Raw genomic sequence first — 24,679 nt, 5'->3', positions numbered from 1 at the left:
CACAGATTGAACTTTATTAATTTTTATAGAACCCTTGAAGCTTCCTATTTCTTATGAGTCAATTTTGATATTTTTTTGAAACATTTATTTCATTTAAATTTACAAATGTATTACCACAACATGCTTCATGCTATTATCTTATTTTATACACCTCTGTTATGTGTATACTTATGTTCACTTTTTTATTTCCAGCATTTTTATTTGTGTTCTTTCTTTCTCAGTCAGTCTTGGCATAGTTATTTCTCTGAAACCATTAATAAAAGAAGCTTTGTTTGTTGGTCTGTTTCATTTATTTATTTCGTTTTTTATTTCATTAATTTCTATTCTTATCTTTATTATTTCCTTTCTTCTACTTCCTGTGATTTATTCTGTTTTATTTTTTAGTGTCTTCATTTAATTACTAGCTCATTAATTTTAAGCTACTGAAGTAACTAAAAGTAACTTTCCATCTTCCTGGTAATATAATTATGCTTGGCTATAATGTCCTTTTGTAGTTCACTTTTCACTAGATGTTAATGATTGTAAATGTAATTTCATTCTCATTTACTTGTAAGGATTTTCTAAATGTTAGCATTACTTCTTTTTGACCCGTAAGATATTTTGAGCTTATAACATTAACAAATATATAGATGTATTTGAATTTATCTTTTGTTAATGACTCCTATCTTAACTTCACTCTGATCAGAGAACATGTCCTATAGATATCTATATAATAGACATCTGCTGAGATTTCTTATATAGCCTAGAATATCCTCAGTTTTTATAAATGTTTCAAATGTGCATCAAATGAATGTATATTGCTACTTTCAGGAAATGTCTTCTATGTTTTTAAATCAAGCTTCTTTGATTCAATATTCTATATTTTACTATAGTAACAATCACCTTTACTAATATTATTTTACTTCTTGACCTATTAGTAGTTGAGAAATGTGTGTTTAAAATCACTTGTAAAGACAATAACCTTGTACTTTTCCCCCGTAGATGTATCTTATTTTATTTATTTTAAGCATAGCTGATTAGGTGTTTGGGCTTCCCCAGTGGCTCAGTGGTAGAGAATCCATCTGCAATACAGAACCCACAGGAAATGTGGGTTTGATCCCTGGGTTGGGAAGATCCCCTGGAGGAGGACATGGCAACCACTCCAGCATTCTTGTCTGGAGAATTCCACGGACAGATGAGTCTGGTGGGCTACAGTGCATAGGATCTCAGAGTCAGACACAGCTGTAGCCACTTACCATGCACGCAACTAGGTATTTACAAATTTATAATCATTATTTAACAATTCTTATGGAATTAAATCTTCCATTATCATGTAGTAACTTTTATTAAAAAAGCCTTTTATTTTACAGAATGTAAATATAATATGGTGTGATTTATATAAATTTTAAAAGCTCAAAGATATGTTTATGAATATTATGGAAGAGGCTACTTAAATGAGATTTTTTTCTGTTGACCCAATCATGGCTATGTTCCTCAAGCTGAAAATATCCATCCATTCTGAAAAGGTTATATATATGACAAATCATCTCTAAGTCTGTGGCTAGTCTTGATTCTACTTTTTAAAGGTACCTTTTGCAGATCTAATGTACAGCATGGTAAAAAACAGTTAACAAGACTGCAATATATACTTGAAATTTGCTAAAAGGATAGCAACACAACAAATCTTCTCAACACATACACACACACACAAACTCACTTATATACACACAAAATGGTAACCATATAGAGGTAATGAATAGGTTATTTAGTTGAATTGTGATATTCTTATAAATGGCAGTCCACTCCAGTACTCTTGCCTGGAGAATCCCATGGAGGGAGGAGCCTGGCAGGCTACAGTCCATGGGGTCGCAAAGAGTCAGACACGACTGAGCCACTTCACTTTCACTTTATATATGTGTATGTGTGTGTATATATATATATATGTCAGTCGTGTCCAGCTCTTTGCGACCCCATGGACTATATATAGCCTGCCAGACTCCTCCATCCATGGGATTCTCCAGGCAAGAATGCTGGAGTGGGTTGCCATTTCCTTCTCCAGGGGATCTTCCCGACACAGGGATCGAACCTGGTTCTCCTACACTGCAGGCAGACGCTTTACCATCTGAGCCACCAGGGAATTTAAATATATGCTACTGCTATATGTTAAAGGTATTTCAATGAAGTTGTTTTAAAAAATACATGTACATACAAAAAGAAAGATTGATAAATTCAATAACATTTTAAATGATTGTTTCTCAAAATATAATACTTTTTTTTTTTTTTTTTAGTTTTTAGATGTTTATCAAAGGATTTTAGTAGTTTTTCTGCCATGTCTTTTTCCATTCCTTCATTTTTCACGCTATCATTTTCAGGCATTTCATTTTCTTATATTTCAGATGAGTTTCTTTAACGAGTATCATTAAATATTTTTTAAACTTCAATAAGTAGACTCTGTGTCTTTTAACAGTTAGGTTATCCTAGTCAGATTATTGGAATTATTAAAATGTTTGTATTGTTTCCACCATCTTCATTTTACTACTTCCTTGTTCACTTTTTATATTTTTAGTTTTTTCCTTCACCCTCTTACCACATCTTCATTCTGTCTTCCTGTCTTTTAATATATCTTCTTACGCTCCTTGTCTCTTTCCGTTGCATTTTGGAGAATTTGTCCATACATATCTCCCAGCTCTATAATAATCCCAGTTTGTGCTTCATATGTTGTGTTCCCATATACCGAGCATTCAACTTTAATGATTTTACTTTTTAAATTTGTGGGGTTTTTTTTTTTGATGTAATGTGGTTATTTTTTGAGATAAGAGAAGAAATCAAAATAAAGTACAATTTACTGAAGGCTGACTGAGACCACAAATAATCACAAAAATGAGAAATTAAATCAATATTTGTAATCATTAAAGGACTAACTCTATTTTTATAATACTTTTTCCCCGCAAATTTTGGCTGAAGACTTATTGATTGCATCTTCCTGTGGTGGCAATTTTGTAAATCATTTTCTATAGAGAGAATTAAAAATGTTAGTTCTTCTACCAGAATAGACTGAATTTTTTATTGATAGTTTAGAAATGATTGTTTTATTTGTCATTTTATGTTCTATTTGTATCTTTTCCAAATCTTCCCAGTTATCTTTATGATCTCTTCTTGTTTGTTTATTCTGTTTGAGATGTCCAATAAAGAAAACTGGATTTTTGCATGAGGTGTGGAGGATATAATTTGGTTCTGAAATGTAATTTGGGACATATTCATAATTCTCCTTTTCTTTCAACTACTTTAGATGATTTCTGGATTTTCACCACTCCATGGTTTTGTATAATCCAAACATAATGTAAGGCACGACTCTCTGTGAACTATTATTAGCACTAGTAATAATCCTTTGGCCTTCCCAGGTGGTGAGAGTGGTAAAGAATCTGCCTGCCAATGCAGCAAATGCAAGAGACACGGGTTCGATCCCTGGGTAGGGAAGACCCCTGGAGAAGGAAACGCAACCCAATCCAGTATTCTTGGCTGGAAAATTCCGTGGACAGAGGATCCTGGTGTACTATACAGACCATGGATCACAAAGAGTCAAACTTGACTGAGCGCACACTGTGCTAATAATAATCTCCTAATAAAAATAAAGTGCTAGAGTTCGTCCCATTCATCTTCCTCCTTGATACAGAGCCAGTCTTGTCAGCCAGCTACCAGATAAGCGGGGGCTTCCCTGGGGGCTCAGCAGTAAAGAATCCACCTGCAGTACAAGAGATGCAGGTTCAACCCTGGGTTGGGAAGATCCCCTGGAGGAGGGCATGGAACCCACTCCAGCATTCTTGCCTGAAGAGTCCCATGGACAGAGGAGCCTTGTGGGCTACAGTACACAGGGTCACAAAGTCAGACACGACTGAAGCAACTGAGCACGCATGCACCAGACAAGTGGAATATTCTCTTGATGTCAATCATCTACAGAATTATTCTTTAATTTGCCTGTAATTGTCCTTGGGCAAGCCTAAGCCCAAAGACAGATTGAAGGCCCCCTGTTCTTCACCCCAACCGCTTTAGGCACAGTTCACATTACTGCCCTACACCATAGCTCAGATCTTATCCAGAAGCCCAAGGGAAATAAATACCACACAGCCCCACTCAGTGACAAGACCATTGTCCCAGGGGTTTAACTTAGAAGTGATTGCTGCCAACTGAAAAAGAAAAATTTTCCCCCAAATTATCACCATGTTGACTCTGTTACTAAACTGATATCCGAATCTGGACTTGTAGAAAATCATCATCAGAAGAGAATGTGAATGTGCTGCTAATGATGGGAATGGGAAAAGGAATTCTTCCCTCCATAATCTACATTTCTCCTCAGCCCGTAGGAAAGCATTTTCTGTATGTGATCTCATTCAATATTCACAACATCCCTATGAAATAGATACGGTTAGTACTTTACTTCTATCTTATGGGTGTGGCATTTAAAGCCTAAAAATGTTTAATTACTTGCCCAGGGTCACATAATTGGAAAGTTGTAGAGTTGGGGTAAAGACAGCTGCTTTCTTGTTTTATATTATCTATATTTACAACAGCTCTGTGAGACAGGTCTTGGTCTCATTGTACAGGGAGGAAACCAAAGCACAGAGAAACTGGGTAACTTGTGCAATATCACACAGCTAACTATACGGCAGAGCAGAGCAGGATACCAGAGCAGCCTGAGTAGAGAAATGCTGCTCTTAACCCCAGACTGTGCTCCTATGTCTTCCTCTGTCGATAAAACTAGATGTGGTAAGAATGCTGTTTGCACCTCACTTTATCTTTTGTTCTATATAACCATCCAGTACTAATAAATTTCTGTTGCTGCCCAGTCCTCTACCAGGCTTGTATTTATATTAATATATTATGGAAAATAGATGGAGAAACAGTGGAAACAGTGTCAGACTTGATTTTGGGGGGCTCCAAAATCACTGCAGATGGTGACTGCAGCCATGAAATTAAAAGACGCTTACTCCTTGGAAGAAAAGTTAGGACCAACCTAGATAGTATATTCAAAAGCAGAGACATTACTTTGCCAACAAAGGTCCATCTAGCCAAGGCTATGCTTTTTCCAATGGTCATGTATGGATGTGAGAGTTGGACTGTGAAGAAGGCTGAGTGCCGAAGAATTGATGCTTTTGAACTGTGATGTCGGAGAAGACTCTTGAGAGTCCCTTGGACTGCAAGGAGATCCAACCAGTCCATTCTGAAGGAGATCAGCCCTGGGATTTCTTTGGAAGGAATGATGCTAAAGCTGAAACTCCAGTACTTTGGCCACCTCATGAGAAGAGTTGACTTATTGGAAAAGACTCTGATGCTGGGAGGAATTGGGGGCAGGAGGAGAAGGGGTCGACAGAGGATGAGATGGCTGGATGGCATCATTGACTCAATGGACGTGAGTCTGGGTGAACTCCGGGAGTTGGTGATGGACAGGGAGGCCTGGCATGCTGCGATTCATGGGGTCACAAAGAGTCGGACACGACTGAGCGACTGAACTGAACTGAACTGATACTTTCAGAGAATAAAGTCAGTACAAAGTGAGAAGAAACAAATAGTGGTGTAGTCTGGAAATGAAATGAGATGGATAGAGATGTTTCAGTTCAGTTCAGTTTAGTTCAGTCGCTCAGTCGTGTCCGACTCTTTGTGACCCCATGCATCAATTCAGGAGAACCTCCTTTTGATGTATAGCTGAGACTGTTGTGTGTTCCTTTATGTGTCAAGGAGGGAAGTGTCCAATCTCTATTACTAGAACAGGCTTTCTCAACTCTAGCACTACTGACATTTTGGACCAGGTAATTCTTTGTTGTCTAGGGACATCATCTGCATTGTAAGATATTGACCAGCATCTCTAGGCTCCACTGACTATATGCTAATAGCATCCTACCCACTCCAGTTGTGGGAATCAAAAACATCTCCAGAAATTCCCTGGCAGTCCAGTGGCTAGGACTCAGTGCTTTCACTTCCATGGCCTGGGTTCAATCCCTGGTCAGGGAACTAAGATCCCAAAAGCCAGATGGTGTGGCCAAAAAAAGAAAAAAAATTCCCAACCATTACCAAATGTCCCATGGTGAACAAAATCAAATCACCTCTAGTCAAGAATAACTAATTTAGAGAATCTCAGAGAACAAACCTAAAATAATTCCTCTGCCTCTAATATTAGACACTGCTTGCAATAAGTTGGTTAGATTGAACAACAGGCCCCAAGAAGGGATCTTGGCTGGAGTGAGAGATTACCTTGAACCCGAGCTGAGTCACAGCCCAGTGTACCCACGCCCTTTTCTTAGTAAGGAAAAGGAGATGAAGGAACTGAGGGGACAGCCAGAGACCACAGGTGTATTCTGAAGATTCAACTTCAGAGAAGTTAGAGTGGGTTGGAACAAATGTTTAGTAATATAAGGGGGGGGCAGGAATGTGACACCTCTTATTTACTGAAATATCATATACTTATATCATTTAATCCTCATGGTAACCTGGTAAAGGATATATAGTTTATCATTTCTGTTTTACAGGTTAGGAAAGGAATGTGAAAGGTGCTGAAAGACTAGCCTAAGATTAGAAAGTGAGAGGGTTGGAACAGATGACAGAGCTCTCTGATTCAAATGTCTATATTCTTTTCAATGTACCCCAAGGCTATAAAGAGAACTCTCCAGAGATGATGTGGAACTATTAGCATTACACTATCCTTTCATTCATTCATTCATTCAACAAAATATATGCACACCTACTCTGTGAAGATATTTTGGTATCCACCAAGGATACCAAAATAAATAAAATCGGATCCCAACCTCACAGATCTTATAATAGTGGGGGAAATATATATTTAAAAAATTTCAGTGCACCATGCTAAATACACTGAAGAAGAAATGTGTGCAGGGGTCACTGTAAAAAGGTAGAAGAAGGAACCCTAATGCAGCCTTGAGAGTGTGATGGGAAGGGTCTTGGGGAGGTCTTCATGAAAGAGAAGACATGGGAGGTGGGTCTAGGGATGTTAGGAGTTGAGATTTGTCCAAGGAAATGGCAAAAATCTCATAATTTACCACTAAAAATAAACTTCTACAAATTGCAGTTTGTATCTAATGACAGAAAAGAGCAATAAAATTTTGAGTTAAAAAGAATGACAGTGTGTTGGGCTGAGGTGTCACTTCTATAAGGAAGTAGGAGGAGTGACTGCCATTTGTATCACCCAGGGTTCTTCCAAAAATAGAACCTATGAGGGAAAAGAGAGAGAGCTAGAGAGGGAAGATTTTAAGGAATTGCTCACATAATAATCAGTTCAGTTCAGTTCAGTCACTTAGTCATGTTTGACTCTTTGCGACCCCGTGAATCACAGCACGCCAGGCCTCCCTGTCCATCACCAACTCCCGGAGTTCATTCAAACTCATGTCTATTGAGTTGGTGATACCATCCAGCCATCTCATCCTCTGTCTTCCCCTTCTCCTCCTGCCCCCAATTCCTTCCAATATCAGAATCTTTTTAATGAGTCAACTCTTTGCATGAGGTGGCCAAAGTATTGGAGTTTCAGCTTTAGCATCAGTCCTTCCAATGAACACCCAGGACTGATTTCCTTTAAAATGTACTGGTTGGATCTCCTTGCAGTCCAAGGGACTCTCAAGAGTCTTCTCCAACATCACAGTTCAAAAGCATCAATTCTTCGGCACTCAGCTTTCTTCACAATCCAACTCTCACATCCATACATGACTACTGGAAAAACCATAGCCTTGACTAGACGGACCTTAGTTGGCAAAGTGATGTCTCTGCTTTTTAATACGCTATCTTGATTGGTCATAACTTTCCTTTCAAGGAGTAAGTGTCTTTTAATTTCATGGCTGCAATCACCATCCGCAGTGATTTGGGAGCCCCAAAATATAATCCGACACTGTTTCCACTGTTTCCCCATCTATATGCCATGAAGTGATGGGACCAGATGCCATGATCCTCATTTTCTGAATGTTGAGCTTTAAGCCAACTTTTTCACTCTCCTCTTTCACTTTCATCAAGAGGCTTTTTAGTTCCTCTTCACTTTCTGCCATAAGGGTGGTGTCATCTGCATATCTGAGGTTATTGAGATTTCTCCCGGCAATCTTGATTCCAGCTTGTGCTTCTTCCAGCCCACCATTTCTCATGATGTATTCTGCATATAAGTTAAATAAGCAGGGTGACAATATATAGCCTTGACGTACTCCTTTTCCTGTTTGGAACTAGTCTGTTGTTGCATGTCCAGCTCTAACTGTTGCTTCCTGACCTGCATATAGGTTTCTCAAGAGGCTGGTCAGGTGGTCTGGTATTCCCATCTCTTTCAGCATTTTGCACAGTTTATTGTGATTCATACAGTCAAAGGCTTCGGCATAGTCAATAAAGCAGAAATAGATGTTTTTCTGGAACTCTCTTGCTTTCTCGATGATCTGGCAGATGTTGGCAATTTGATCTCTGGTTCCTCTGCTTTTTCTAAAACCAGCTTGAACATCAGGGAGTTCACAGTTCACGTATTGCTGAAGCCTGGCTTGGAGAATTTTGAGCATGACTTTACTAGTGTGTGAAATGAGTGCAACTGGACGGTAGTTTGAGCATTCTTTGGCATTGCCTTTCTTTGGGATTGAAATGAAAACTGACCTTTTCCAGGCCTTTGGCTACTGCTGAGTTTTCCAAATGTGCTGGCATATTGAGTGCAGCACTTTCATTGCATCATCTTTCAGGATTTGGAATAGCTCAACTGGAATTCCATCACCTCCACTAATAATAGTGGTTGACAAATACAAAATCTGTAGTGGGAGAGGAATTTCAGCAGGCTGGAAATTCAAGTAAAATTTGATGTTGCCATCTTAAATCTGAATTCCCCATAAGACTCAGCAGATAAGGAAGCTCAAGAAGAGTTTCTACTTTACAGTCTTAAGGTAGAATTTGCTCTTCTTTGGGAAACCTCAATTTTTATTCTTTAAGGTTTTTCTTCAACTGATTGAATGAGGCCCACCCATACTATGGAGTGTAATCTGCTTTACTCAAAAGTTTATTGATATAAATGTCAGTCACATCTATCCACATCTAAACTAATGTTTGACCAAGCAACTAAGTAATATCCTAGTCAAGCTCACAGATTAAGTTAACCAGCCTACCACTGAAAATAGTAGCATGCTTTAGTACAGTCTAACAGTCATAAATCCTGGTAAGCCTTAGCCCTAAATCAGATCCCGAAAGGAGATGGAGGAATTCTTAAAGTTTTGGTGATTCAGTACTCATTGTAAATATACAAATGAGCTTGCTTTTTAATGAACCCTAAGGTGAATTTTTTCATAAAATGACAAATTTATGTAGTGATACTTTAGTTAGAGGAAACAGTCATGTGTTTCTAAAGTCAAATGCTAAAAAGTCTTGACTTGAGTCATGTGTATGCATGAACTTGTGTTTATTCATTCTTATTTCTCAACTGACAAAAAGATAAAGTTATTTCATTCAGATCTGAGACACCGTATATAGCGTGCATGTGTATATACATGCACATAATGTCCGTGATCAGAATTTGTTGATTCCATCAGGACTATCTGTTCCACTTTTGAACAGTGAAACTGTCCAAGAAAGAAGCCTGAATGAAGAAGTCTGTAAGATTATCACCCTGGAGTTCACTGTCACCTTTTGATCTTTTTATTAAAAAATGCGTTTATAAAGAACATATCAGATTCTTAGCCAGAAGTCTTTAATTTAGTAGCCAGTTAATTTATTGCAGAATCCACATACTTTGAAAGGCAATGTATACAAAGAACTCTCTGACAAATCTAAAATGAATCAGTCAGTAGGAAAAAATTTCCCCCCCAATGTTCACAGAAAAGAGTGTCAGAAGTCTATGAGAAATGGCAGGCATAAACTAAGCTTGATTACAAAAGCAAGAACTTCACTCTGGTTCTGTAAAACGATGGGGGTTAGGGGCTGGAAAGAACATGATAAATTATTCAGGTTTAAGAGACAGTGATAAAAATGTAAATGTAACCCTGTCACTGAATCTTTGCACCAGCTGAATAAATTCAGACTAGAAGCTGAATCAGCATCTTGCCTCTGATGAAAACCAATTGAAAGCACAAAGACGGAAAGAAGAAAACCTCAGAAGCTCTTTGCAAATGACAGATAAATTGATTAGGCATAACTGCAACCCTAAGATGAAACAGTTTTACTGATATTTACAGCAGACCAGAGAGTCCTTCCAGCTCACTTCAAATGGGAACACTTGTAATCAAAGAATCAGGTCTTGCTTAAGCCTCAAAGTGATTATTACTTCATTAATTATGGTCATGTCTGCTCTTTCATTGTGAGCACATTTAATCTTTTCCCAAGAGCAGTACATTAGCCTCATTTCATCTTTAATCAGTAGATCCCTTCCCAAGGATGTTCTCTGCAGTGTGCATCCAACAACTCTATATACCAAGCGGACTGCCAACATCAGTCCTGTGCTTGGCCTAACATTATAGTTTAGGATGTAAAATATAGGAAAACCTCCCCACTTGGCAATGGAATATAAACAAATTTTTTCATATCTATTTTCAAACAGATCAAAAGATAAGGTATAAATGCTAATGAATGTATTTTTCTTGTACAGCTCAGTGATTAAAAGCATGGGTTTAGAATCCAGGCTGTCTGGGTTCAAAGACAGGCCCGCCACTCAGAAAAGCCAGCTGCTCAACTTCCCTCAGCCTTTCTTATCTCTAACACAGGGATAATTACAGGGTTTGTTGTGAGGATTAAATGAGTTAAAACATGTAAAGGGCTTAGGACGTGTCTGGTGCATAGTAAGTGCTCAATAAATGTTAGTTCTTATTAATATTGTGCTTACACTAAACATATGCCACCCACTTAAGGGTTAGACAAATGGTTTGTGTGCTTAATAGAAAAATCACCAGCCAGCCCACTGAGCTGCTATATGAATCTGTTTAACAGTACAACCCTGTCTGCCCATTTTTATGCATGGATAGAATTACATGGATAATGACTGATGTCCATATTTACTCCCAATCTGGCTATAAGCCCTTAAGAGATATTTTAATGTCATGGTGTAGTGAAAATTATAAAATTCTGTTGATATACCCCCTGCACATAACTATGGGAATTCTCTGTACTTTTTGCTCAATTTTGCTGTGAACGTAAAAGTACTCTGAAAAAATAAAAGTAGAAATAGAAATAATAGAAATTTTAAAATTCTATCAATATCAGATAATAAAACTGATTAATGAGCCACTCACAAATATCCAGTGGAAAGCACCCATGTGCCCAGAACCACGCCAACCATAAGACAAAAAAAGAACCAGAAAACAAACTAAAGCCTACTAGACATTGACAATTGTTTAGGGAGAAAAAGGTTTATCTGGAACTACTAAAAGATTAAGCTATTATGTGAATTATGTAATTACAGACAGTTAGACAATAAGCTAACATATCATAATATGCTACTTGTGGGTTGAGAACATTCTGCAAAGGAAAATGGAGGGTGATGAATCTGGACTGGGGACCCATGTGTTGGGAGTGGTGGATGTGCATTAACATCCTAACTCTATCCTCCCACCATCAGGTAAAATTGCCTGGGCTCTACGTCCTTGTTCATCCTTCTTTTTCAAGGAACTATTTAACTAGTTGAAAGGGGGAAAAACCCTTTCCATGGCAAAATGGTGTTCTGCAGGAATGTTGACAGCTTCTTACCCACTTCATCTTCACATGTGGCTCAGGGTAGTGTCCTCCATGATTAGCAAGGATAAGGGCTTCCCTCATGGCTCAGATGATAAAGAAACTGCCTGCAATGCAGGAAACCCGGGTTCAATCCCTGGGTCGGGAAGATCCACTGGAGAAGGAAATGGCTGTCCACTCCAAGATTCTCGCCTGGAGAATTCCATGGACACAGAGGGAGCCTGGCAGGCTACCGTCCATGGGGTCAGAAAGAGACAGACACAACTGAGTGACCAACACTCTCGCCATAAGCAGCAGGCTGCATTGTTGCCAAGCCTGCAGCCCCCCGATTGCGTCTTGCAGTCCATCGTGTGCTAACTCCCGTTCCTCTCCTCCATGACTCATGTTTCTCCCGGCTGTCTCCAAAGCCAGCCGAGGAAGGTAAATGTTACCCTTAAACTATATCACATGGCATCAGTGGGGAGTGGATATGACCCGTTTACACACCATTGTTTCCTGTAACTAGGATTTGGTTCCTGGCCCTGCCCTCCACAGTCACACCAGTCACACCAGAATAGGCCTGGCTTGTAGCCTGTGTACCTATGTATCTGGAGGAAGGATCCCACTTAGGCCTGGGCATGTTAGCTTTTCTTTTTAAACCAATTTATTGATAAGTCAGTAACATAAGTAGTTCAGGGAAATTCATAAAAAGTCTTCCTCCTTGCCACTGCTCAGTAGCACTGTCTACTCCCCCTCTATCAAAAAGCTGGTCTTCTTTGTCCAAACATTTCTGCTCGGGAAAGACAACCTGCCTGGGCTAATTCATCAGCTGTGGTTTTTAGCCACTGGGAGAGATGGGCTGGACTTACTTCCTTTGTGTGAAATTCCTGGCTGAGTGACCTCACCTTTGAATGAACTAGGTCATAAATTGTACCAAAGTTGTTTTTTTGTTTTGTTTTTTTTTCCCTGATATTGAACATCCATTCTGAGCCCAAGCCACTGTGCTAGGTGCTAGGTAAGGATGTAAAAAAATAAGTTGTGTATAATTCTTGCCCTCATGTTGATGAGAATTTGGTGTTACTATAGGATTAGTAGGAAGTGCAGACAAGTATAGCATTATTTTAATGTAAGGCAGAAATCCAAGTAGATAACTCAGGAGAAGTTTTGACATCCGCAGGCAAAGAGAACAGCGTAAGCAAAAGCAGAGATGCAGAAGAGGTCAGATGTATTCACAGGTCAATGAGCAGAAGTGGATGGAGATCATGGTCACTAAGAAGATGCTCGCTTCACAGATATGAAGAACAGACTTTTGGACTCTGTGGGAGAAGGCGAGGGTGGGATGATTTGAGAGAACAGCATTGAAACATGTATATTATCATATGTGAAATAAATTGCCAGTCCAGGTTTGATGCATGAGACAAGGCGCTCAGGGCTGGTGCACTGGGATGATGCTGAGGGATGGGATGGGGAAGGAGGTGGGAGGGAAGGTCAGGATGGGGAGCACATATATACCCATGGCTGATTCCTGTGACTATATGGCAAAAACCACCACAATATTGTAAAATAATTAGTCTCCAATTAAAATAAATTTTAAAAAAAGAAGGCCACTTCACTCTTAGGGGAAGCAGAGAATTTCAGAGAACAACTGCCAACTGTCTCTGCCTTAGGGCTTTAAATCTCGCCCTCTTGAATACCACACTCAATTTGGGGCCCATTTCACATTAGTTTCTTAAAATTCAAAATGCTTAATAAAGCCCTGAAAAATTGTCCCAGATACTAAGCCCTTGTGGTTTCTTAAAATCAGAGAATCATTACTTAGAAAGGAGAGATGCATGTGCTATTCACTCTGCCCATCAGCCTCTGAAAAGTAACATAATGACATTACTGGGCAGATGAGAGTCTCACACAAAACAGCCAGTATATTTTTTACTATTTCACTAATGTTGAAGACTGGAAAACTATATCATTACTGAAACTATCAATCATTAGAATGGGCTCCTTTGGGAACCATGGAGCACTGAATAGTATAGACAGAGGCCAAATAATTTTGTCAGGAATTCTCTGAAAGGGACCCTCTGCTAAGTGGGAGATTGGCTCCACTTGTGTTTCTAATTCCAAATCCTGCTGTGGTCCAGAAAAGATATTAATAGTCCATAACATGGATGACAGGAATGCAGAGTAGGAGATAGGAAGGGAAAGAAAGAGAAGAGGATCAGAGTGAGGAAGCCAGGGAGGATGCAAGAAGGAAGAAGGGATTACTCTTGCAACACACAAGCCAGTATTTAGAAAGTACTAAATAAGAGTAACTCTAAATTCTGGTACTATGACTATATCAAGTGAGCTCTTCAGTTTTGTGACAAAAGTATGTAAATTGCAACTTTGGTCATAAATTGGATGAGAGAACAGATTGTACTACCTGGTGAGAAGGAGAGGGTTAAGAGTCAGGTTTAGGATGAGTGCACATCATCAGGGACCTCCAACTACTGAGAAGAGGTGGTCCTCACAAGGGCCCTGGGTTTTGACAGCTGGTGTCTTGGCCCAGCACCCTGCATCATAGTGAGGGCTTGGGACCATGCTGAGTGCAGAAAGATCTGGAAAGATTCTAGCTCTTCACCACCAAGCTGGGTGACATTTCACTTTGTAACAAAAACCAAACCAGTCAGATTAAAACTACCAGCCTGTTGAATGAGATAATTTATGCAACAGTGCCTTGAAGTAAATAAAAATCACTGTGCCTTAGTAAGGTATCATTATGCAAATCAAGGTATAATATGAGGTTCCTGATACCAGTGGTTTGCTACACTCCAGGATCTCTGTCATCTTTAAACATACACTCCCTTGCATGTGGATTTATCAGAGTAGATGTACACCGAGAATGAAAGATTTCTCAGACCCTCTAATATTGAGGCAAGTGCTGTGTGGTCAGCAGAAACTAGAAGTAGATCAGAGGGTAAAAACAAGAGATTTTGAATTATGTTTTAGAGAATTTGGAGCTGTTCTGGGCCTTTCATTGAAATGGAAGAGGTAGCTATGTTGTAAACTCTGCAATTGATAATTTCATGTCTTTCTCTGCAAGCTTAACATAGTACATAGCACAGAGAAGGTGATCAGGAAATGTCATATCTACATCTATATTATATGCATCGTTCAATATGAATGAGGTTGTGCTATGATAACAGTCCTGCCCCCAACCACACACACAAATATCAGTAGCCTAAAACAACAAAGATTATTTCTCAATCATGCTACACCTCCCCTGTCGTTTGGCCATAGGTTCTGTCCCATATCATCCTCTCCACAGGATTCAGTCCAGTGAACCAACCACCATCTGGGACATTGCTGGTCACTGTGGCAGAGGGAAAGAGAGCTCTGAATGGTTTCATATCAGCATTCAAATGCTTTAACATGAAAACGACATTTCACTTGTATTCACAACTCACTAGACATCTCTAGTCGCATGGTACCCTGAGTAGGATAGAGGGTTAGAGCAGCGATTCTCAACCATGGGTGATTTTGCAACTCTTTGGCAATGTCTGGAGACATTTTCAGTTGTCATAACTTGCAAGATATGGAGGAGAGGTGGGAGGGTAATACTGGCATCTAGTGGGTAAAGGACAGGAATGCTACTGGCATCTTACAATGAACAAGACTGTCTTCTACAACAAAAATGAACCTGGTCCAAAGTGTCTATAGTGATGAGTTTAGGAAACCCTGGGTTAGAGAAAGACAAATCATATCAATTTTGGGGGGAGAGATAAACAGAGGTATGTCAGAAAGGACATGATGAAAAGTACATCTGTGGTTAGGGGATGAAGTGGAATTTTAGTAAGAAGAGGTAGAAGGCAGAGTGTAGTAGAGACAGCAGCATAAACACAGCAGGTGAAGGAGTATAGCAGATATTTGCAGAAAAGTGAAAGCCCACACATAGGAGGAAATATCAATAGAAACTGGAAAGGTAAGTTAAAGTTAAATCTTGGGAGACCTGGAAAGCTGAGAATTTATTTGCAAAGGACCTGGGGCAAAGCAAAACAGTGAATAATCTCAGAGTATTCGTCTTGGAGCTGCCAATCCATCTCACCAAGAATCATGCATTTATACATAAATTAATTCCCTTTTGATTCAAGCATTCAGTATCAATGTGATCTGTCTGTTGCCTTAGTCCTACCTCATCATTTGAAGGAGGGAAAACTAGGGCTCATGGGATGAAGTCACTTGCCCATGGACACTGGCAAGTTAGTGACTGAGCTGGAACAGAATCTAATCTTAGCATGAGATCCAGTCCTTATCCTCATTAAAATCACAGTCTAACTTTGTGTATATACCCAAGTGCACAGGATCCCAAAAGCACAGCCAGCCTTTTTCTCTCTAGCTATCCTTAATTTATCTTCTTATATAAAAAAGATTGTTGATACATTTTCTTTTTTTAATAAATTTATTTATTTTAATTGGAGGTTAATTACTTTTACATTATTGTATTGGTTTTGCCATACATCAACATGTATCCACCACAGGTATACACACGTGTTCCCCATCCTGAACCCCCCTCCCTCCTCCCTCCCCGTACCATCCCTCTGGGTCATCCCAGTGCACCAGCCCCAAGCATCCAGTATCATGCATTGAACACTTTCTTCAGTCTTACTTAGGACCCAAAATGTGCAAGGCCAAATGTTCATGTACAAACCTAATAGAATTTTCCTACCTAAAAAACGTGTTGTTGAAGAAAGAAGGTAGGAATAAATGGAAAGGTGTTATTTGCCCTTTGGAAGTGCTTTCAGAGGATTGTTATGGGGTCAGACATATTTCTCATTTCCAGTATCACAATGTGGACTCACCTTTAATGAAGAATTGAGATTTGGCTAAGAAAGCAAGTGATGTGTGTGTGCTAAGTCGCTTCAGCCATGTCCCACTCTTTGCGAACCTATGGACTTTAGTCTGCCAGGCTCCTCTGTCCATGGGATTCTCCAGGCAAGAATACTGGAGTGGGTTGCCATGCCCTCCTCCTCCAGGGAAAAGAGCAAGTAACCTAATCTTCAAAACAATTCCAAGGATGGATCTAGTTGAAACAGCTTGAGCACAGAACCAAACTTCTTTGACCCAGAGAACATTTCACAACCCAAGAGCTCAGTTCTGGAATTTTTGTATTCCTTCCTCTCAACTGGACGAGGAAATTGCATTCCCAAGACCATGCTGCTGCAACATAAAGGTTATTTATTTTCAAACAAAAGAATTAGGAAATGTGAACTTTAAGGCTTTCATACTAGCATTAACTCATCTGCTGGAGACAGATGGTATTTAGTATTTTCAATGAAGAGGCTGTTAAATGTGAAAACTTAATACATCTGGGATGAGTCATCAGGGTGAGTTAATTTGCTAAAATCTTAGCTTTCGCATTTCCTGATTAGATTTTTCTCTTTTTGGTCTTTCAGCCTGGCATCTGTGACCCGAACAATTTTTCATTTAACGCAACGGAAATACTTTGATCCCCCTCTATTTGTAGTCTCACCTGAGGTTATTCTGGGGTACAGTTCCTGGGCTTAGTTTGAAATGATGATGAAACTATTTACAACAAAGGCTTTAATATGAAAGTCTAATCTAAGATGAGATGTCAGGTCAACTTGATGGCATAATATATTTATTTGATATTTCTTTTCACCTCTTTCCACCTCTGCTCATTCCCATCTAGTGGTTATGTGAGTCTCACTTAAAAGCTTTAGACTGGGGAGATAGGATTTTGGTTTTCTTTTTTTATTAATGTGTCCCTTTAGTGTGATGGATTTCTTATAAACTCTGTTAAACAGACATCCTCACCTTCATTTGATGCATTCAATAGATTTTTCTTAAATGTCTCATATATATGCATCCCTTTTGTAATTTCCATGACATTTGGAAAATTGTGAAGTTTCAGGACATTACAAGAAAAAAAATGTTATTATGAGACATCCACAGACAATACTTAGCTCCAGAAAGTGAAAGTGAAGCGCTCAGTCATGTCTGACTCTTTGCAACCCCATGGACTGTAGCCTACCAGGCTCCTCAGTCCATGGAATTTTCCAGGCAAGAGTGCTGGAGTGGGTTGCAATTTTCTTCTCCAAGTTAGCTCCAGACTGTAGTACAAAACATTTTTCACTTTTTCTCAATGAGTTATCTATCAATCCATAGAGTCCTTATCCAGGGGCATCCTGAAATTCCATCTTTTGGGGGGCACCTTTTCATCTTCCTTTCCTAAGGGCCCCTCAGTCTTTTCAGTGACTATCCATCCCTTGGCTTCTCCCCAGGAATGTGGCTGGTCAGATCTTTTGGGGAATATGCTCCTGAACCAACAAACATTACTCTGGCTACTATTTGTTGGAATGTAGAGGTGATCCTGAATCTTATCTCTTCCACTTTACTTTGGAACCAACTGAGACTTAGATACAGGAGACAGGTGTTGGGAGAAAAATATCAGCTTGATGGCTAATAAAACTACCTTGGAAAATATGGTCTGGATCCACGGTCACAAATGAGCTTCTCAACAGTTCTCAATTCTCAGATCTAGACCTCAGGAGCTATTCTCAGTGGAATGTGAGGGTCTACAGGGAAAAGTCTTTTACCCAGACTCATTCTCTCACACCCATTAGGTCTCAAATGTCAGGAAAGAAAGTCTGTCCTCTGGACAGCCTCTAGCAGTTAGTCACACCCGGCCTTTGACCCTCATGAGCTCACTAGGAAAGAAAGGGCAAAGACGGAACCATGAAAAAGAAAACTCAGAGAGACTGAGCCACATGTTTCTAAGTCCTAAAATCCAATTACGCAATCACTGAAGACTAGGGTGGAGAGGGAGAGGAGATCTTCCCTGCTTTTCCTCTGAGTCGTGTAGTGGAAATGTTCTCCCCTTTTTGAAAACATGAAGAGTGGGGAATGTCTCCTCTAACACTCTAAGATTTTGTTTTCTTAAACCATTGTTGTTGTTTACTCACTAAGTTGTGTCGAAGTCTTTTGCGACCCCACGGAACCCGACAGGCTTCTTCCCAGCAAGAGTACTGAAGTGGGTTGCCATTTCCTTCTCCAGAGGATCTTCCCAACCCAGGGATCGAACCCATGTTTCCTCCATTTCAGGTGGATTCTTTACCACTGAGCCACCAGGGAAGCCCTTTAGGTTGTAATTAAACTCATGATCCCGCAGGTTCTCTTATGGTGGTCCTGCTTCCACCTTGGTGAGGTCTCTCTTCTCTCATGCCAGTGTTCCCTCTTCTGGGTAAACTCCCTGGGTCACAACAGAGAATTTAACCTTTGCTCTAGTAGGCTCTGAAATGAGTTAAAAACCCTAGGCTGGAAATCCATTGCCTATCCTTTATCCCATCTCAAGTTGTCACTAGTCATGATATGCCCAATATACTTCATCAGAAGTTATATAGCAAGTACAAGTAACAGCAATACAACCCAAAATATGGTGTCAGCAGAATATGAATGACTCAAACTTGAATTTGAACTGTCTCCCAGTACTAAACTCCTGGTGAGCAATTAAAGTCCAAAATTCAAATCCTCCTTTACTTTATAATCCAAAAAAATTAAAGGCCAACATCCTTAAATTAAAGACTACAGAAATTAAAATCTAAATAATATCTTCTCCATTTGTGAAAAAAATTGTTGCTTAGACTCACACGGCAGGATTCTCAGATGCTCCTTAATAGAGTGTTCCTTCAGCATCTACAGCTTCTCACTGAAAAGCAGGTGGTTTCTTCAAGGTCTTGGATTATTTAGCCAATTCTTTTTTTCTTTTTTCTTACTTTATTTATTTTCCATTGAAGGGTAATTACAATATTGTGATGGTCTCTGCCATACATCAACATGCATCAGCCATAGATAAACATATGTCCGCTCCCTCTGGAGCCTCCCTTCCACCTCCCACCCCATCCCACCCCTCTAGGTTGTCACAGAGCCTGGGTTTGAGTTCTCTGAGTCATACAGAAAATTCCCATTTAATTAGCCAACTCTTAAATATCCCACTTTTAAACATGTTAAGAAGAATTAATAGAAGTGGAATTATCATAGCATATACCAATGAACCTACATGTAAAACTATTTCTAGAGCAGGTAGGCAAACAGATACGTACTTACATGCATACATACATACATACATACATTTCCCAGGTGGAGAAAGCAATGGCACCCCACTCCAGTACTCTTGCCTGGAAAATCCCATGGATGGAGGGACCTGTTAGGCTGCAGTCCATGGGGTCGCGAAGAGTCAGACATGACTGAGTGACTTCACTTTCACTTTTCACTTTCATGCATTGGAGGAAGAAATGGCAACCTACTCCAGCGTTCTTGCCTGGAGAATCCCAGGAATGGAGGAGCCTGGTGGGCTGCCGTCTATGGGGTCGCAGAGTCGGACATGACTGAAGTGACTTGGCAGCAGCAGGAGCAGCATTTCCCAGGACCCAGTTAAGGCAATCAAGAAGGATGTTACTGCTTCCAAAGAACATAATAGCAGTAGAGGAAGGTCAGAGGTTTAATAGCCAGAAAGGTTTGGCTCACTTAAAAATAATTTCTAGCTTCTCACTCCCCGTCCTCTGTAAGAAAAGCTAGATAGATAGCTACCTGACTTTCTTAGTCATCTTCCAGCCTGGATTACCTATGTGATGCACATCTGGCCAACATGGTGCAAATGAATGTCTGAGTAAATAAAGCCGCAAGTAAAACTTTTCGGCCCTTCACCTTCTTCAAGCCTAAAGCACAGATATGATATTGGGAGATCAACAGCCATCCTGTGACCAGGAAGGCAAAAGCCGTGTGCTAAAAATGGAGGAGTTGAAACAGAGGAAGAGCCTGGGTTCAAGATGGATCTCAGATCCATGGTATGCCTGCTTCTAGATCTCTTGCTATGCCTACCTCTGGGTTTCTTTCTATGTGAGAAAAGTAAATATATCTTTAAACAACTTAGGATTTCTGTGACTTTGTGAGTAAACACACTTATGAATGATTCAAAGGGAAAAGAAAATTCTGGTTCCAATTTTGCAAGCATGCAAGTCAATCTACAATGGTTGCTCAGAAGAGTTAGGAGAAATACCTTATCCGTAGATGATTTCCACCAATCTTGGGAGAAATATCCACCAATGCATCCTGTTAGAAATTATACTGATTGCATCACAGCTAGTGGCCCTCACTTGACGTATCTTTGTTTCACAATAGAACCTCTTAATTCCCATTTTTTTTGACCTCCAAGCTCCAGTGCCCAACCTCTGACCACTCCCATGCTGCTGCTAAGTCGCTTCAGTCATGTCCGACTCTGCGCGACCCCATAGATGGCGGCCCACCAGGCTCCTCCATCCCTGGAATTCTCCAGGCAAGAACACTGGAGTGGGATTCCATTTCCTTCTCCTCACTACTCCCGTGCTGAACTATTAAAACTATTCTTAGGTTGATCAACCTTGCTTCTAATGAGAAAATTTGATAAGCTACATCTACTAACTCTTGCCAAAGACCACCTTCAGGAAGGAGGAAAGTCGGGGGAAAATGAGAAGTCGGGGTAAAAACTGACTATCTCAAGTGTAAGGTATTATGTCTGGCCTTTGGCTCCTCCATAATATTTACCAGGTGTAGATCTTAAAGGACTCAAGGGCTAGTAGGCTAAACACAATATACTCACTTATAAGAGTTACATGTCTTTGGATATGACAAGAAATGCACCCCAAAATATGGCATCTAATGAGGCTCAGGGGACAGAAATAACTCCTGCTGTGGATGTTTGGATAGGCACCAAGGAAGCAGTATTTGAATGTTATACCCACCTTTCCTATTCCAGCTCAGAAACTGAAGGAGGAAGAAGAGCAAAAACGAAGCATCCTTACAGAGGGAACTGCAAGAGCAAAACACAGAGTCAAAGAAGAGCCGGGCATGTCCTGAAAACTTTGATGTGTTCAGAAGTGCTTATGCCAGAGTATGAAGGCAGCTCAGATAAGATTAGTTTAAAGGTGAAGTGAAGTGAAGTCACTCAGTTGTGTCCAACTCTTTGTGACCGCATGGACTGTAGCCTACCAGGCTCCTCCCAAATTTAAAGGTAGTTTAGGTCACATAATAAGTCTTGAATGCCAGGCTTAGGTGCTCCAACTGTTTTTCAGGTGATATAAATCCATGGACAGTGGAGAGAGATAGAGCAAATGAATTTTAAGATGGTCAATCTAAAAGCAATATATAAAATACAGGTGATAACACTAGTCTCATAAATGGGCAAGGAACAGAAATCAGGAGATATAATTCCCAAGACCTTAGGACTAATTGAATATGCTGAGCCAAGGAGAAAGAAAGTCACTAATGACAGAGGTTTCTGGATGGGTTGCCAGGGAAGATGGGAAGGTCTTTAATTGAAATAGTCATGTCAGGAGAAGAAAAGCTAATTTATTTCATTTCTAATCAGTACAGTGACATCAAGGCAAAAATGTCAAGCACACCATCAAAAATGATAAACCAGAGCTTAGGAGAAAGGATAGAACTAAAATTAGAGATTTAAGGGTTCTCCCCACATAGGATGTGGTGGAAATCATGATAATGAGTGAATTTACCAAGGGAAGGAATACAGAGAGAGAGGACTGTGAACCATAAACTTGGGGATAATTTTCAGAATCATGTATGAATGCTGATATCATCAAATTTCAAAGTAGGAGAGACTTTCTAAATTGAAAAGAAAGTCTCTAAGATATAGAATGTAATTTACCTCTTGTTTTTGCCAGTCTTTATAACTTATACAAATAATAAAAGCAACAAATGCTTTTAAAGAATAGCAATAGTCGTAGTGCAACATATTATAATGGAGGCAAATTGGTAACCCTATTCTACAGAAAAAATAAAACAAAAATAGAAGATTATAGGAGTTGAGAAACTTCCCCAGAATCATATAGCTAGGAGTAGTGCAAGCGGGATTCAAAGTTTGGCAATCTAGCTTCAGGTCCACACCTAAGACCTGAACACAGAGCTTAGTTCACTTGCAGCTCCTTTTCCTACTCATGCCCTCAAAACACCACGGTCCATCCTAGAGATGTTCAGGGGCACCACACGAGAGCAGCAATGTATGGCTTCTCCAACTCTGCACCCTACCCATTTATGGGGTGATCATCCACCTTGGCTAAAGCTGGGAGATAAAGGGCCGTAGTCTTTGCTAGTACATGCGTCCCAAATACTGAATCTTTCTAAAGGATATGAAAGCCTTCATTTCACTCTCCTGTTGACAAAAGGAGTGATGAGTTGGTTATGGATGAGGTATTTCTCCTGCAGTTCTATTCTTGCTGGGATGATTTACTGAATGTCTACTTAATAGTTTGTGAAGCTAAGGGGAGTTAAAGAGTTGGGGTTGGGAGTGAGACGGGTGAAATGGATGAAGGGACAGAAGGCAAGATTTATATTCAGACAGGACAGTGACTTTAGCCTGCCTCACAATGGAGGTTATTCATCACAGCCACCAGGGCCTCAGGGAAATGAAGTGTTTGAATTTGTAACATATTCCATCAGCCTGTTTGCTGGTGAAGCTTAAGGCAACACAGGAGAAACTGATCAAGTGGCTTCTGACCTGCCTCTAGCTTCTCTGACCCCAAACACAAGGTTCTCCTTTCTTTATGGGCTTCTAATCTCATGTCTCTATGTGTTTCCCTTTCATCTTTTTACGGTTGGTAAAATGATGAACTTCTTTGAATTTAATATTCTTAACCCAAGGAGATGGTGGCTGTCCTGACAGAATACTCAGTCTTGAAATAAAGGCAGCAGATAAATCTAATTCAGAAGGAAGACAGCCTACTTACAGAGACTTTATTCTTCATTCATATCAGCATCCTGAGCAGCAGCAAAAGAGAATATGTATCTTTAGCCAGTATTTCTGGAGCATGTATTTTGTCTCAGAAACTAGAGACATAGCATTGAAAATGTCACTTAATGTCCCTACCCTCACAGAGTTTAGGGTCTGATAGGAGTGAGAAGCATTAAAACCACCTTGGCACAGAGCTAAGGGGTATGATAAGTAAGAGGATATATGAGACTCCAGAAGTGGAAGGTTCATTTGTCTCTACTCAGTAGGATGACTACGTAGTGGTCCTTGGAAAAATCCATCTTTTTAGGACCTCTGTCCCAGGAAAATGCTACCTTATAATGAGACTTTATATTTCTGATCACCAGAACAGTCTTTTAAATCAGTTGAAACTACAGCCTTTGGTTATAAACAAGATGATGTCTCTCTCTTAAAGTTCAGAGACCCAAATACTCATTTTGAATTGGTTAGAGTATGATTGGCTTTAACAGTATAATATTTGAGAATGTTTGTGGTTATTTGTAAACGAGGAGTTAGCTCATGAGCCGTAACTGCACTGGAAGAGTTCAGCAAATGAGAAGGGCCTTTGCTGCTGTCAAGGAGAAGGAGCCCTCATTGTTCAGGTCTTTGCTATTATTACTGACAGAACTTTGACTAAGAAAAAATAAAGTCATGAGTCTAGTTAAAGCTATGGTTTTTCCAGTGGTCATGTATGGATGTGAGAGTTGGACTATAAAGAAAGCTGAGCACTGAGGAATTGATGCTTTTGAGCTCTGGTGTTGGAGAAGACTTTTGAGAGTCCCTTGGATAGCAAGGAGATCCAACCAGTCCATCCTAAAGGAAATCAGTCCTGTATGTTCATTGGAAGGACTGATGCTGAAGCTGAAACTTCAATACTTTGGCCATCTGATGGGAAGAACTGACTCATTGGAAAAGACCCTGATGCTGGGAAACATTGAAGGTGAGAGGAGAAGTGAGGACAGAGGTTGGATGGCATCACTGACTCGATGGACATGGATTTGAGTGAGCCCTGGGAGTTGGTGATGGACAGGGAAACCTGGTGTGCTGCAGTCCATGGGCCTGCAAAGAGTTGGACACGACTGAGTGACAAAACTGACTGACTGATTGTAGAACTTGTTGGTGAACCTGCTGAACTTTTCCTAACCAGGCAAGGTGAATCTGAAACACTATGGGGACCTACAGGTACTTGAGGTATCATATGCTCTTCCCTCAGAGTAGGTGCATTCTGCCTAGAGCTCTAAATTTCCTTTCCCA

This window comes from Capra hircus, chromosome 2 (assembly GCF_001704415.2).
Source record: "Capra hircus breed San Clemente chromosome 2, ASM170441v1, whole genome shotgun sequence".
NCBI classification, from domain to species: domain Eukaryota; kingdom Metazoa; phylum Chordata; class Mammalia; order Artiodactyla; family Bovidae; genus Capra; species Capra hircus.
The sequence above is the reverse complement of the archived record's forward strand: the minus strand, read 5'-3'. Positions refer to the sequence as shown.